Below are 17,371 nucleotides of genomic sequence, written 5' to 3' on the forward strand. Positions count from 1 at the left end.
CCAAAACTGTATTTCTAATAAATTTCGCAGGATTATCAAAATAATAGTTCTTAGGGATTCAGCTCAGCATGTGACAGCCAAGGCTGTTTTTACTTTAAAGGAAAGTACTCTACCACAAAACAGTTTAGTCTTGAGAAAATAATTAGACAATGCAAATAACACAAATGCAGGCATTGAAGCTCATACATAAAGTATAGCCTGACGCAGATTTTCATTTATATTCTTCTACAGAGTAAACTGAGTTAGCTTTGTCATTCAGAAGTAATGTATTTACATAAGACATATGCCACACCAGTGCCGAGGTCCAATCCTGTGTATATATCTTATTTTATATTAGATCAGAGGTATTTTATATATCATGCATGAATTAATAATTGTGACCTTCAATTACAGTCCTCTAAATTTACCGGCTATCAAGATGTAGGCCTCCCTAGAAGCCATCATCCGATGTACTTGGCATTAAATTCTGTGTGAACTTCCCCTGCTTTGCAGCTAAATTAAAAGGAGAGCAGGTTAGCGGGTATAAGGGCATTAATTCATGTATGTTATCAAGCATTATTCTTCAATTAAATGTCCATAAAATATGCATTACTGTGTAAACTTTCACTGCCAAATCTACATTTATTAAACATAAAAAAATAGTGAAACAAATATTTCAATGTCAGGGACATCTATCAAAACACTCATGCATATTTATTCATGTTTACTCATGCTAGCTGGCATCAGTTATGCATAGGTACTTGCCAAGCAGTTGCCACAAAAGATGTATATACAAAAGTACTGGCTTTCTGGAAGGGAGCAGAAAGGGAAGCATTGTTAATATTCAATATAGAAAAGATGCATTAACAGTGCTGACACGATATTTGTCAAGAAGTTAAAAGTGGTTAAGGGTTCTTAGCCACTACATTACCCAATATTTCCGCACATATTGTCATGTGTTACCCCCTACTAGTAATTCATACATTGTTGCTGGGTTATGCATAATCTGTATTTTTTATTGAGGTGTCCATTAGTCCCTATGTAGCTCTAAGTAATTGTCATCTCAGTGGTAAATGGAATTTATTTGAACAATCTAAAGCTGTTAGCTGAAGTGGTAACTTGGAATATGGGTAACACTTAACAGTAAATCCCCTATTTAGCATTTAATGGTTTATCACATTTTACAATGTAGTTAGGCTGATTTAAGTGTTTATTAATGTATTTGTTAAGACTTTAACGCCTCCCTCCATCCATAAATTGAGGCTGGTGTGTAAACATGCATAGTTTAATCAGTGTTGGGCAAGTTACTTTTAAAAAGTAATTGTTACAGTTATTAGTTACTTCTTCCAAAAACAAATTATTAATTACAATTACAAATTATAAAAGTAACTAGTTACTTCAGAAAGTAACTATTGCGTTACTTTCAAATACATTTTCAATCTAAACTATTTCAATGTTGCTGTGGGACAAAGTGAGACTAGCCTCCAATCAAATGCCATGTATGTAGATATTATGTTTATATAGTGGATATATACAAATAACACAATAGATGTTTTGGAACTTTTGATATTTATTGCCCCTCAACAGGCCACAACCGGGCAAAATTAAATTATGCTTGTTAAGCACTATACCAAAAATACAGTAAATAACAAATATATACAAAGTTGAAAGATGTTTGAGTAAGTTTGAATTACTTGACACCGACGTGGATATGCACTTTAATCAGGGCATAATGTGCATTTCACGATTACATTTGTTCCTTTAATTTCTTGGTGGGAAAAGTTATGGCTATACTTCCATTTAGAGAAGGCTACTTTTGGATTATTTGGGCTTGCCATACCTGTATCTCATTGACTGACTTGCTTGTGTTGTTCGTTGTGTGTCCGACTATGCGTGCTTTCGAACACCCACCCAACTCTACCTCTGATTGGCTTACCATGAAATTTTACTCAACCTCAGCCAATCGTCAGCATTTATGCACTTGTTTTGTACAGTGCCCACTAACCAAGGAAGAACAGTAAAAAAAGTCTTTGCCTCTCGGCTCAGAGATCTAGTTGGTCTGATGAAAAAAACAGCTTCAATTATAGTAACGCGCCGCATTTTTTGACAGTAAATTAATCAATTAGATTACTCGTTACTGAAAAAGGTAACGCCGTTATTCCCATCACTGAGTCTAATACAGTTGTATTAATATAGAATATGTCTTCATAGGAGAAGTTAGAATTACTGACACGTACTGTACATTGATAAATTAAAATGCTGTAAAATATGCTGATAACTACATTAAATTGTGTTAAAAACATGTATTAAATGTGGGTATACTGCTTATGAATGCTAAATTACAGAAATGGGTAAATGGTTGGTAATGTTTACATCTGTTAGTGGTCTGTGTTAGCATGTCATATACAGCCTACTGATCCTACTGTATTTTCTGCATAATAAATACCATTGTGTTGTTGTCATTCACAGATATTTTCCCATAGTTTAGTCGGGTGTCAATCAAGCCATATACAAGTCGGGTAAAAATAGTGCAAAGATGTTGAAACACAAAGGTAGCTTGAAAGGAATTTGTTATCCCTTATTGTGTTTGTTGGAGTTCCCTGCTGTTCAGGTTACCTAGTTTTTACATTTACTGCCTGTACACTTACACATACACAACCAGCAGCACTCAAATTCTCTCACTCCATAAATGCATGTGCTCACCAAGCCTTTTCCTATCTGCTGCACGCGGGCACATACTAGGCTACGTTCAGACTGCAGGCAAAAGTGTAAATCTATTTTTTTTCGGGGGGACCAGATCAGATTTAGACCACTTACATATGTGGTCCTGAATTTTGTTTTCAATGCGGCTGCAGTGTGAACAACCAAGGCGGATTTGATGCAACTTTTACGTCACTCTACATTGACATTTGTCACAATTATGCGCGGGAGGGAATTAGCCCTAGACACAGTAAAATTACTGGGCCTACAAAATGGAGAACAGTGATGGAGGAAGTCAATGGAGGGAGAGTGAGTAGAAGTCTTGAGGAGAGGCGCAGACAGAGATAATGAAAAGTTGCCCTCGACATCCGAAAGTTTAGAATAAACTGCGTCTCTGTGAAGCTATTCACACATCTAAGCAAAAAATCCAAATTAAGCACTAAGACTTGCGGTGTGAACGTAGCCCTAGAGTGTGAAGCAGTAATTGCATAATAATTATGTGGAGGTGGGCGTGGTCTGCAATCAGCTGCAGTGGAGAGAGGTGTGGGGATAGAGCAGCAGAGCAGTGCCAGGTGAGTTGATTGTCTCAGCTGTTTGTTGTTGTGCTAATTAAAGATATATGCAGTAGCATGCTGGACTTTCAGTTGGCTGCCACACACTATAGAGAATGGACTGGATTGTTGGAGATTGTTTTTTTAAAACATTGAGCAACAGGCCATGCGCCTGTCAGTAGCTGGGCCATCGGAGGCGCACGGTTTGTAGTTGTAAAGTTGTGTGTGCATAGTCAGAGAAAATAATTACTGTTGGCCTATTATATTGTCTATCTGCTGTGTACTGTGCTGAAGGTAACCCACGGTGGCAGTGAATCCTGCTACACATTTAAATGAGTGAAAAGGAGGGCTGCACAATATGAGGAAAAAAGTGATGATGTTGAATATCGTGATAACAATATTACTTGCGATATTAAGATGTATTCAGTTCTTCATCTCTGCTGCTTTCAGTGTTCTTCTAAAACACAACAAATTGGTTGTTGAATTTAAAATGAATAAAAGTACATCATTTCTAACATTCTTTTATTGAACATATTTAATCATGAATTGAATATAAAAGACACCACTAAAAAAAGAATGACCGTAACATTTATCTTTTCTTTCAGCAAGCACAAAAAATCTCTGAGTGTCTATTTTGCAGCCTTTTGCGATGTGTTTATTGCGCCAGTTGATGCGATGACGGTTTTTTATATATATATATACATACTTACATACATACATACATTGTTCAGCCCTAATGAAAAGTACAACTGTACTGTAGATAGCATTGTGGTTTCTCATTCCAGTGGTAGTAGTTTTGGCAGTGATGGAGAAGCTGTGTCTGTGTGCATGTGTGTACATATGCAACACATGTTTGATTGTATTTGTGTTTTGTTGAGTTTTAGCCCAGAGTGGAAAGCACAGCACCCAAATAGTTTTCATCAGGTGGTGTTTGCACAATGAATACACCATGTTCCACTCCCAGTTTGAATGCCTGGAAGCAACATTATCCATCCCAAGTTCTCTTCCTACATGCCTATCATTGTTGCTGTCACTCCTGTAGTTGCCTGTCACTGGCATTTTGTGTTTTAAAGCTCCTAATTTATTCATCTTCTTTGCCAAGCACACTGCATTTAATTTGCGATGAAGGAACTGGAGCAGGAGACAGAATGTTCCCATAAATTTATGGTTGGATAAAGCTGAACTTTTTTCTATAATGTATGTATGTAGATGAGATGCCTCCTGGCTTTGGAGGCGTTTATCAGCAGTTCTGCTAAGAAAAAAACAAGATTAAAAAAAAAAAAAACAGTTGTCTACTGTAAATTGCAGCGTCTTAGATTACACAAGAAAAATCCATGCAGTGCTCATTATACATATTCTCTTTCTCTGTCCTTTTTATTGTTTACGAAGACCACGGTTTATTTATTTTTTTGCATGGATTGTTTATATCATATTTTGTTTTTTTAGTAGTCATTGTAAAATGATTAGGCACAATAGTGAAGAACATATCTTGAAGACATTAACCTTTATGTAGACTTATTTACCATTTTACAGTCATTAAGTGACAGGGCTGCTGCGGTTTTAGTGCTTACAGTGTTTGTTTAATGCTACTACAGTGAGAGCTGATAACCAGACCATTTAAGTATGGATGCTGTCTCATAAGTCAGTCTGCTGACATCAACCATTGGATGCAGTCAGAGAATTGATTTTAAGAGCAGATAGATTTGTTTTCCACTTTGTTTCAGAACTATCAATCACAGTCTGAGTGTGTGTATTTGCATTGGCTTCAACAGCATGGGAGTATTGTATAATACTTGTAGATGCCAGGATTTGAATCAGAAACATTTGTTTAGTTTATTTGCTTTTACAATAATTTGTTTAATGTGAGGATAACTGCAAACTCCCCACATTAGCTTCTTGATTTAGACAGAAAAATAACAATCAAATAATACTTTTCAGATAAGACTAAGATCTGCAACTGTGTGAGCTTTTGATATCAAGCAAACCCAGATTTATTTGTTGCTCTTCAACATACTGTAGGAGAAAGATATGGCAAACAGACATTCATCCTTTTCATGTCTTCCTTCTAAAGCACTGCCTGTAAATACTTGATATTTTAATTGAGTATTGCTTAGTAAGACTGAACTGATGTCTTGCCTTGAATCAATAATTGTAGAAAATCAACCTAAACATTTGTTTAATGATTCAGAATATTCTGCATTTTGCTGAATAAACAACAGCAAATACCTGAAATCACTGAAAGGTTTTGATTTAATTGCAAATGTTTTTCCATCCAACTCACTGAAATGACTGCGGTCATAGTTGGAGAGCACAACGCAAAAGGCATTCCAGGCAAAAGCTCGTAACATCATGCATGCATTTATTTTAGGCTGTTCCTGCATGTAACACTAATTGAATCTGCTCATGGAATGTCACCTTTTCCATTCCCATAAAATACAACCCTGCACCCTACTGTTCTCATACATACATTTGAAAATCCCATAACACTGAGGAATCTGTCTTTGATTATTCTTCTTGGTGCATCAGGGTGTCTCACATATATATTGCTCACTAACATTATAGGCTGCATCAGGAAGGCTTAAAATATTCCCACACAATCCCCAGACACTCAGTGCGGCTGATGCAGCACCTGTCGCCAGGATGAAGTGTGTGCACGTTACTTTGATGGGGAGGATGTCAGCAGTGCAGTGTAGCTCTGCATATAACCATTCAAAAGATGACACTGCTTAGAGATCCTTCCAGAAATACTGATGCTGTCTATTAGAGTCAGCAAATATACACACAATTTCTTGGCATCATCTGTCAGCATGGGTATCGCTGTCTCCTTTGATGATCACTTATTATCATGAGTACACACACTAATGGACACATGTAGACTGCTTAGCTGTTTAGGTTGTTTAAGTCATAAATACAATATATTGAATTGTGTACAACCAAGGTGATTTCTAAGTTTTTGTGAGACAAGTTATATGCTCTTTGAGGTGGCTCCAGATTTTGACATCAAAGAACCTGCATGAGTTTTGGGGTGAGCGATGCGCCAAGAAATGGGCATACACATTATTTGTTTATCAGTCTGTGTTTGCAGTTATCATCTTTTCCTTTTTTCATTATTTAAATGAACTAATAGAAATCAACAAAGGAAACACGTTGCTGATGGGCATGCTGTTGAAACGTTTTTTTCTTTTTCCAGTTTTAGACTATTTTATTATTATTTTATTTATTCTTGCATTTTTAAATTTTCCAGGGCCACACAGATTTAGATGATAGCAAAAAAAGAATAGTTTTTCACAACAGTATAGTAATAGTTAACAAATGGAAAAGTACTGTAAACGGGGCACCAAGTAGTAAATCAAAATGCCCATAGATAAATAAGTAAATAAGTCTACGTAAAGGTCCTTCGCCAACATTCTCTTCAGTCTCTTCGCCTCTGCCATGATGTCCGTAACTGCTGTTGAATCCGGTTACATTGCTCGCTCGCCCGGCTCCACTTCTGGAACTACACCGGTGCAGCTCCCTGCCAGCATTGCCCCTTGCCCCGGGCCTGAAAAATGCATCCAGTACTTTAATTGTCAGCCACAAATCCAGCACCACCAGTACTGCCATACCTTTACCATTCTGCGCAGGAGTAAACAATTCCCTCCCAAACAGATTGACATCGTCTGTCAAATCACTGCACATTTCAGGCCCATTTTACACTCTATGCAGTATGTCTGCAGTTGGTAAGGGGGCAGCAGGTTAGACGCTCTCAGCTCTGTGTACTGATGTGCGCTAAAAAAAGTTGACAAATGGCTTTTGATGGAGGCAGTGAATGGCAGGCTATATTCCCTCGCTGCTCCTCGGAGTGGCTAAGAGAGCATAGCATTAAGTGAGAGCTGTACATCGCAGCCTACATACTGCTGCAAACACTGATGGTAAGTGCTTGAGAATGAAAAAGCACCAAATCTCCCCGAGATAGGTCCCCTTTATTCACTGTAACCATAGTCACTGACTGGATAACATTCAGCTGTGGATAAGGGTATTTTTCTTTGGGATTTTTAGCCTTGGGTCATTGTAATTGTTGGTTTGTTCTTTTCTCTTGCTCTCTGATTTATCATGGTGGAATACACCAGGATCTCCTCCCCAGGCTTGCAAGTCACAATCCTCCCCGAGGTAGCTTGGGAGCAGCCAAACAAGCCTAAACATTTGCACATACAAGTCCACAGAGAAAAGAAACTAAACAAACTGCATCCATTTGAAATATTTCAATAATAAGAGAGGCACATTGTTAAACATCTAAGGTGTTCTGTTGCGTTGTCTACCCAAAGTCAGATTTGTAGCATTAGAGAACATTGGTAAACACTTTATTGCTTCATTCGCACATTTTGTCACAGCGTAGGAAAGCACAGTGCTCTCGCCAGATGACTGACTACTTTGTTTGGCTCGTTATCTGTAACGTTAAGTGTTGCCAATTGTCGGATGGAATTAGCAAGCTAACGTTAGCTAACTATTATTATTATTATTATATTATTATAACTAACATTAGCCAGTTGCAGCAGCGGGCGGCTCATTCCCTCTACTTCTTTGCCGAGACACAGTGTTGATACATGGCATTTGAGAAACCAAGGTATTGTCATAACCTGAATATAATAGTTTTTTTTAAACTGCATGTAACACACTGTATGATTTCTCTACAGTGATACATGCAATATAAATGAAAAGCTAATTTCTTAATCAGCTTCTTATAATTAGCAAAGTGGCCCTAAATGACGAATCATTTCCTGACAAAGTTACAACAGTTTTGATTATTTCACATGACAGAGTTCTATATGTGTGATTTTTGGGTGGTGGGTGGAAATTGGAAAAAAGTCATGTAATGTCACATATTTCAAAAACACCAGTCAGGAATTAGCAACATTTGAATCAAAATGAAAACAGCTGTCGAATTAATTCCTTTATGTTGGCATGTTATGCTAAAAAAAAACAAGTTACAGGGGTATATAGGAGAGGCTTAGAAGAAGTGATTTTAATTTGACCTACTTTTTTGTCATTTAAGCGATCTATTGTTTGTTGGTAGCTCTTGTATTCAACATCCTACATGTACTGTATGCATATCAGTCCCATGCATGCTTCCAATTTACTCTTACCCTTTACTCTTGTGTTTAATGCATCTAATTTTCACATCATAAAATATGTTCTTATAGGCAACATAACCTGTATTTACAGAATAACTTATACTTTGATATGGAAGTGTTTGTGTGACTTGACATTCCCCCGATGCAGCTCTGCTTTGTGCCAGAGTTCTTAGATGAGAAATGCAGCAGAGACACAAGAGGAGCATGACTATCGACATGCACTTTCAGTCCAGAGGTAGGAGGGAATTTAAGTTGTTATGAGTGGTCGTGGTCTGGGTAATAGAGAAATTTCAATCAGGAGAGACTTGTTTGCAGATATGCAAAGGTTTATTGTACAGTATAATAAAATGTACAGAGTCTTTGGAGATTAGACTCCATCGTTTATATTAATAGTTTTTTATAGGGGTAGAGAACCATCATAACCCCCCGATGGAATCCAGATAAGGTGGAGGTGGAGGGTTGTACGCTTTGCCTGAAACGACAGCAGATAGCACAGGGAGAGAAACAGATTTAAAGCAGGGTTGTGACGCTGTGACTGGCCCTTGGAATTCGTGGCTGATTCTGATTGGTTTAACAGGAAGGTGAACGCCTCAAACAGATGTTTCGATTTAGGAAGAGAGCATTGATTAAGAGTTACGCTGAGCTCCATTAGTGTAACTCACTCCTTTCTACCAGCACTTCTACCTTCAACATATAACATTTCCCTGCTCTAAAACTCCAAACTGTGAGAAAAAAGAAAGACTTACCTAAATTAAGAGAAGAATGAACAGATCATTTCACTCTTCGCTCTCTTTTAGACTACTGTGCTGGACTCAGCAGATGAGAAAACAGGGAAAATATGGAGCAGTGGATGCAGATTTTCCTAACAGTCCGTGGGAGAAGGATAAGCAAAGCTGGCTGGGGGATAAAGGCACCAAGCACACGATTTTTGAAGCACCTGTATTCAGGAATATTGGCGAACCTTACTAAGAATATGGGTGGAGAAGGAGATTATGCTGTGATATGCATTGGTTTTAGATGTTTTAAAGTTATTTTCTGCCAAGTAATTTTGTTATTGTTGGAGTATATTTTATCTGACAAGAATTCTAAATAACCACAGCCACTGTTCACAAGTTCACACACACGCAACATGACCCTTTATGTTAACTATGCCAAGGTACAATACTACTTAGTACTTAATTTGTTTGCATTGTGGTGCATGTATACTGTTCACTAAATACTAGGCCCAGCCCGGGTGCTACCTTCGTTTTTCCCATCTGCTGACGGCTGACCCTCTGCCGGTGAATGTAAACATTTACAACATCTCAAATGTTTGAAAACATGGATTGATTTTACCCTCAATTGAGTATTTCACAAGAGGTAACCAAATGATATTGACCAACTTATATCAAATGTTAGATTACATGCAAAACTGTTCATTAGCAGTGCATGATTCTAGCGTCACTGATACATATTCCAATTAAGGTAGACATCTATGAATAGTGTACTGCCTGTACACAGCAGATACATACAGTGTTACCTTTGTCCAGCTTTGTTGCCCTTGGTTTGGCTGTAGTATGTCTAGCAACGTAAAACCAGAGTCAAATTCCTTGTATGTGTTCACATATTTTGCCAATAAAGCTGAATTAGGAAGGAATTATACTTTATGGACACTGCTAATTATTTAAATACATATTTCAGTGGGCTTTTTAGTAGTTCAACAATTAAAAAAAAATAAAAAAGCACATGAACAACATTATGAGTTACTGTACATAAAGGACTGATCCCAGCTGTGTTTTTTATATAGTGAGTAAATCCTTAAAAATGAAGAGATGCAGGATCCAATTTGTCATGAAGGTCACCTGCATTTTATTTATTTATTTTAAAGATTATTTTTTGGGGCTTTTCCCTTTATTAGTAGTAGTGACAGTGGATAGACATGAAAGGGGGAGAGAGATGGGGGATGACATGCAGCAAAGGGTAGCAGGTCAGATTTGAACCTGCACCGCTGCTGGACTCAGCCAACATGGGGCGAACGCTCTTACTGGGGGAGCTCAAGGCCACCCCGGTCACCTGCATTTTAGAGTAAAGGAGTGGGAAAAATACAGTACACAGAGTTGCAGTAATACATTTGTAGTACCTTCCTTGATAGTAATGCCATGCAGAGAGGGCAAAACTTCTCTGGGGACCCTGACAGCCCAAGACAAAGCACCAAATCTGGGGATTTTCCTTGGAAGTTCTGGTCACCTTACCAGAATATTTCCTCCTAATTTCCTCATCAATTTCAAAGAAACATGTAGCCTTTGTATAAATTAGTACGTACTTTTGATGTAACTTCTTGGAATAAAACATTTGAAAAGTAGGATTTATAATAGTAGGATTTCACTGGAATTGCAGAATTCCGTTTCGAAGCAAGCTATGTTGCATAGAAGCATACATTCAACTGAAATACATTGTAAGCATTTAAAGAAAGTGACAATGTCTCTAAGGTGTTGAACTGTGGCCAGTGAAGGTTGAAAACCACTTGATGAATGGAAAAGAAAAGATAAAATCCCTAATGCTTCTCAGTATTCATTAAGGATGTTTTGAAATGTTGTGACATGAAGGCCACAAAGCATTACAGTGATGCCTTAAGTAGTGTCTCACTCAAGTGAGACATCTAAAACTACACAAACCTGCTTTATGAATATGTTTATGAAATCCTTTCTCTTTAACGTGATGTATTTCTCATTGTCTCTGCCTCAGAAGGAAGCGCTGATATTGTCATTATTAATGTCAGTTTTATGCTTCCATCTTACCCACCCTCAATCTCAACTGTCGGTTTAGTTCGTGTGTAATCAAACTAATGGAGACTAACACAGGTGTCACATATCAGCATCCTTAGATGAGCCATTGCTCTCTGCTTGTGATTGCCAAAGCATGTGTCATCACAGGCTCACTCCTCTTGCCCTTCTCTTTACCCCTGCCAGTATGTGAAACCTCTTGCGATAACCATTCTATAATTATCATAATTATATTTATGTCTAATCTCTGTCTCCAAACTGTTTCTATACACACTGCACAACAGTGTTATGTAACACTCTTCCACAGCATGAAAAATGTATACATTGGTTACCTTTAAAATCACTCTTCTGCCTCAAACCTATCCACCTTCATTTTGAGCCTCATCTCTGCATAAATCAAGATTGCTACAACTTTGTTGGAGACTGAAAGCCTAAATTATGAAGGATTAGATGACATAAAGTGGCTATATTTACCCAGAATGCACCAAGTCATGTATTTCTGCCCACATAATCATGGCACATTCAGAGAAATTAATGCCTTGTGGGATGTTTTTATTTTTATATGTTTGCAAAGTGGGAAATCAGTCAAGATGTTGATTAAAAATACTGATATTTAATTACAGGTATTGGAGGAATTTGCAAAGTGAGCTTGCTTCTAAATGCTTCACAAACAAACTGTAGTTGTAATGTTTGGGGTTTCAGGATTTAAATAAGTAATACCTGCCATTCAACGGAACTGTAATATCTTTGCAAACACCTGGAAACTAAGTAATACATCACCACAACTTAGTCCAACATCCAATTCATCTTGGTTGGTTGAGGTGGTATTTGCAAGAACATCCAGCTTGTATATTGCACTTAAACTGGACCTCCAGAGATTTACCAGAGGCAGACAGTCAGCACACACACAATACCTCAGCAAGGCACAGCACAGCGGCGAGAGCCAAGCAATGCAATGACTTTCATTTGCATCGACATACGACTGCAGCTTTGTTTGCCATCTCCACTCTGTGAGTTGAGATAAGCACACATAGCTAACAACAACAGGATTAGATGTGCCTCCCCCCTACATGGTTACAAGTCTTCTCACCTTTATTTCTGTGTTTGCTTGTGTATGCATCTTTGTCTGGGAAACATTGTAAAACAAAGAACATGGCAGAGCCATTCTCTGTTTGAAACATTTCGTAAACCACCAAAAAGCTTATAGCACCACGTATAATACCATTTGTCCTTGAGAGGCACACATCACACATTTTATATTAGTTGGTAAGCTTTAATCAGTTTCCAAAAATAAGATAAAAACCCTCAAGATAAGATGTTTCACCCCTGACCGTAAATGCCATTTGATATTTTCTTTGCCCTCCATTGAGGATATATTGAGAGTGAGCCTTGCAACCCAGAGTTTCCCCTTTGTCTCTAATTAAAGGAGCCTATTACGTTTTAGGGATAAATAACTTCCCTGATGCATTCTGGGTCACCACAGGTGTTTGCTACACCCATGTTGGCAGCCCTCCAGTACGGTTTGCAGAACAGGGAACAAACAACAGGCGATTCCCTTCAACGCCCGGCCGCGTCCTGCTGCGTCTGCTGCACCCACCCATGCTCTGCAGCGCCACGTTTCATCCAGCAACGTCCTGCTGTGACATGAACTACAACGACTACCTTCAAAGTCACTGTTCCACTATCTTTAATGCGACTATTATTGCCATCACACCCCCAACCGGCCCCGTCAGACACCGCCTATCAAGAGTCTGGGTCTGCCGAGGTTTCTTCCTAAAAGGGAGTTTTTCCTTGCCACTGTCGCAATAGCCACTACTAATGCTTGCTCTTGAGGGAATTACTGTAATTGTTGGGGCTTTGTAAATTATAGAGTGTGGTCTAGACCTACTCTATCTGTAAAGTGTCTCGAGATAACTCTGTTATGATTTGATACTATAAATAAAATTGAATTGAATTGAATTGAATTATAAAGTTCAGTTTCGCAGTACGTTTTCCAAAATGCATTAAGCATATTAACTAATTCTTTTATATACCTGCATTCTGTCTGAAAATACAGAAAAAGGGAACAATTACAGCTAAAAAAACAGCAGTGAGTTCTCAAGTGTAAAATTAACAAGTCATAACCCGCCTCATAGTAAATGTATGAAATTACATTCATATAAATTTGCTGCGCTGCAGCTAAACATATACTGTAATAAATAATGAGTTATATTATTATAAATAATAATAATCATACTAATAATGTATTTGGATGGAAAATTAAATTAAAACACTTATCAGCAAGTATGTATGACAAAGTGTTGCTTTAAAATAAATTAAGTGAAATTTACAAACACAGTTAATAGGGTCTTCATAAGTAATAATAGTAAGTCTTAGATTAATGCCACAAGTTATTTTCTTAGCATGAACAACTTGTAACCACAGTGAAATAAATCTTTATTCTGAGATAATTAAAGTTTTGGGCAGAGTTTGTCTTAGTATGTGGCCACACTAGGTAAGTTATTTCCAATAATTTAGGTTCACCTCTGACATTGAAGAATACGTAGGTGTTTTGTGTCAGCTCTGCATGTAAAGAGAAATCAAATAAACTATGTTTTGCCTTAGGCTTTCTAAGCTTTGACTCAGCATTACTAACTTCATGTATCCTTGTGCACAGTTGCTCACCATAACAAATTATCAACTTTATTCTTACAGGTTAGGTTACAAATATGACTAGTATGACTAGAAATATGCATTGCTAAAAATAATACTACTTTGTATGTTAAAATGGTAATCAGTCCCTCTGTTTTTTCTATGTAAAACATCCTTGACATTTCCATCAGTAATTTCATTATCTTCATAACTATACATAACTACAACAAATCTGTTTTAGCCTAACATCCTCATTCTGAGCAAAAAAGATGTGACAGTGAAACTGTTTGCATTCATAATACCCAGTTATTAATTCTTAGTCTCCCTTGCCATTTGTCTATCACTCACTTCATCTTCAATTTTTCTTCCAGCTGTTTGCATTATTCCCATTTGTGTCACCAGCTATTTTGTTCTTCCTCTTTCTCTTTCTCTATCTCACTGTTTTTTAGTTATCCATCCATCCATCCATCCATCCATCTTCGTCCGCTTATCCGGTGTCGGGTCGCGGGGGGAGCAGCTCCAGCAGGGGACCCCAAACTTCCCTTTCCCGAGCAACATTAACCAGCTCCGACTGGGGGATCCCGAGGCGTTCCCAGGCCACGTTGGAGATATAATCCCTCCACCTAGTCCTGGGTCTTCCCCGAGGCCTCCTCCCAGCTGGACGTGCCTGGAACACCTCCCTAGGGAGGCGACCAGGGGGCATCCTTACCAGATGCCCGAACCACCTCAACTGGCTCCTTTCGACACAAAGGAGCAGCGACTCTACTCCGAGCTCCTCACGGATGACTGAGCTTCTCACCCTATCTCTAAGGGAGATGCCAGCCACCCTCCTGAGGAAACCCATTTCGGCCGCTTGTACCCTGGATCTCGTTCTTTCGGTCATGACCCAGCCTTCATGACCATAGGTGAGGGTAGGAATGAAAACTGACCGGTAGATCGAGAACTTTGCCTTCTGGCTCAGCTCTCTTTTCGTCACAACGGTGCGATAGATTGAATGTAATACCTCACCCGCTACGCCGATTCTCCGACCAATCTCCCGCTCCATTGTCCCCTCATTTGCGAACAAAACCCCAAGGTACTTGAACTCCTTCACTTGGGGTAAGGACTCATTCCCTACCTGGAGAAGGCATTCCATCGGTTTCCTGCTGAGAACCATGGCCTCCGATTTAGAGGTGCTGATCCTCATCCCAACCGCTTCACACTCGGCTGCGAACCGACCCAGTGAGTGCTGAAGGTCACAGGCCGATGATGCCAACAGGACCACATCATCTGCAAAGAGCAGCGATGAGATCCCCAGCCCACCGAACTGCAACCCCTCCCCACCCCGACTACGCCTCGATATCCTGTCCAGAAATATTACAAACAGGATTGGTGACAAAGCGCAGCCCTGGCGAAGGCCAAACCTCACCTGAAACGAGTCCGACTTACTGCCGAGAACCCGGACACAGCTCTCACTTTGGTCGTACAGAGATTGGATGGCCCTGAGTAGAGACCCCCTCACCCCATACTCCCGCAGCACCTCCCACAGTATCTCCTGGGGGACCCGGTCATACGCCTTCTCCAAATCCACAAAACACATGTAGACCGGTTGGGCATACTCCAAGGCTCCCTCCAGGATCCTTGCGAGAGTGAAGAGCTGGTCCGTTGTTCCACGACCAGGACGGAATCCGCATTGTTCCTCCTCAACCCGAGGTTCGACTATCGGCCGAACCCTCCTTTCCAGCACCTTGGAGTAGACTTTACCAGGGAGGCTGAGAAGTGTGATACCCCTGTAATTGGCTCACAACCTCTGGTCCCCCTTTTTAAAAAGGGGAACCACCACCCCAGTCTGCCGCTCCTTTGGCACTGTTCCAGACTTCCACGCAATGTTGAAGAGTCGTGTCAACCAGGACAGCCCCTCCACACCCAGAGCCTTGAGCATTTCTGGACGGGTCTCATCAATCCCTTTGGCTTTGCCACTGTGGAATTGTTTGACATCAGTGACTTCCGCCTGGGAAATCGACGACAATCCCCCGTTATCCTCCAGCTCTGCCTCTAACATAGAGGGCGTATTAGTCGGATTCAGGAGTTCCTCAAAGTGCTCCTTCCACCGCCCTATTACCTCCTCAGTTGAGGTCAACAGTGTCCCATCCTTACTGTACACAGCTTGGATGGTTCCTCGCTTCCCCCTCCTGAGGTGGCGAACAGTTTTCCAGAAGCACTTTGGTGCTGACCAAAAGTCCTTCTCCATGTCTTCTCCAAACTTCTCCCACACCCGCTGCTTTGCCTCTTTCACGGCAGAGGCTGCAGCCCTTCGGGCCCTTCGGTACCCTGCATCTGCCTCCGGAGTCCTCTGGGATAACATATCCCGGAAAGACTCCTTCTTCAGTTGGACGGCTTCCCTGACCACCGGTGTCCACCACGGTGTTCGTGGGTCACCGCCCCTTGAGGTACCTAAGACCCTAAGACCACAGCTCCTCGCCGCAGCTTCAGCAATGGAAACTTTGAACATTGTTTACTCAGGTTCAATGCCCCCAGCCTCCACAGGGATGCACGAAAAGCTCCGCCTGAGGTGTGAGTTGAAAGTCTGTCGGACAGGGGCCTCCTCCAGACGTTCCCAATTTACCCGCACTACACGTTTGGGCTTACCAGGTCTGTCCAGAGTCTTCCCCCACCCCCTGACCCAACTCACCACCAGATGGTGATCGGTTGACAGCTCTTCCCCTCTCTTCACCCGAGTGTCCAAAACATACGGCCTCAGATCAGATGAAACGATTATAAAATCGATCATTGACCTGTTTTTTAGTTATATATTTTCTTATTATAATGTGCCTGTTTAAAAAAACAAAAACAATATTAGAAGTTAGTAAAACAACATTATGGCTTACAGTTACTGGTTATACATCTGGAAACATTTCAAACATTTTCTTCTTTGTCTTAAATTTGGTAAGAAAGACGAAGATGTCGGCAGCTAAACAGCAGTGCTTTAATTTAATCGTGCACCTGACAACACTACAGGGGACTCAATAAGTGAAGTCTAAAGAGGAATTAAGGTTCAAGCAGTAAAGCATGTTTATGTAGCTCATTCTTTGTGGTTCTCTCCAAATCTTCTTAGTGCTGCTGTGTACACAAATGCAATGCATGAAGCTTTGGAAACTGAATTTAATAGATAAATAGACCAATACACTCATTGTGAAATTGAAATAGTTTTGCCGTGTGTTGTCTTGATGTAATGAACTTCTCTTGTCATAAAGAGCATGTAATACAATAATACCAACAGAGAGAAACATTGTAAAGAAGGGAGAAAACTTTTTTTTTTATGTCATATTGCTTGTGTTTTGCAGGGGTGATTCTATAATCAGAGCTTTAGGAGTGCCTGGCACCCTGTTAACGTAATTCTTTTAAATGTTATTCTACTGTACTAACTGTGCATTTTAACATCATTTTGGACCATCATGGTATAGGGAAACACTGAATTATGTAACTAGAAAGATACCAACAATTATTTAATGCAGAATGTTTAGCCAATGTTTTAAAATTGGCTAAACTTGCCCTATCTTCTGGATTTAGTTTCACGATGATGTGATTTCCTAGAACAGAACTCTTTAGCTTACAATAGACTATTTTATGTAGTATTGTCAAGTTCAAAGAAAAATAA

This window comes from Perca flavescens, chromosome 8 (assembly GCF_004354835.1).
Source record: "Perca flavescens isolate YP-PL-M2 chromosome 8, PFLA_1.0, whole genome shotgun sequence".
In the NCBI taxonomy this organism is placed as follows: domain Eukaryota; kingdom Metazoa; phylum Chordata; class Actinopteri; order Perciformes; family Percidae; genus Perca; species Perca flavescens.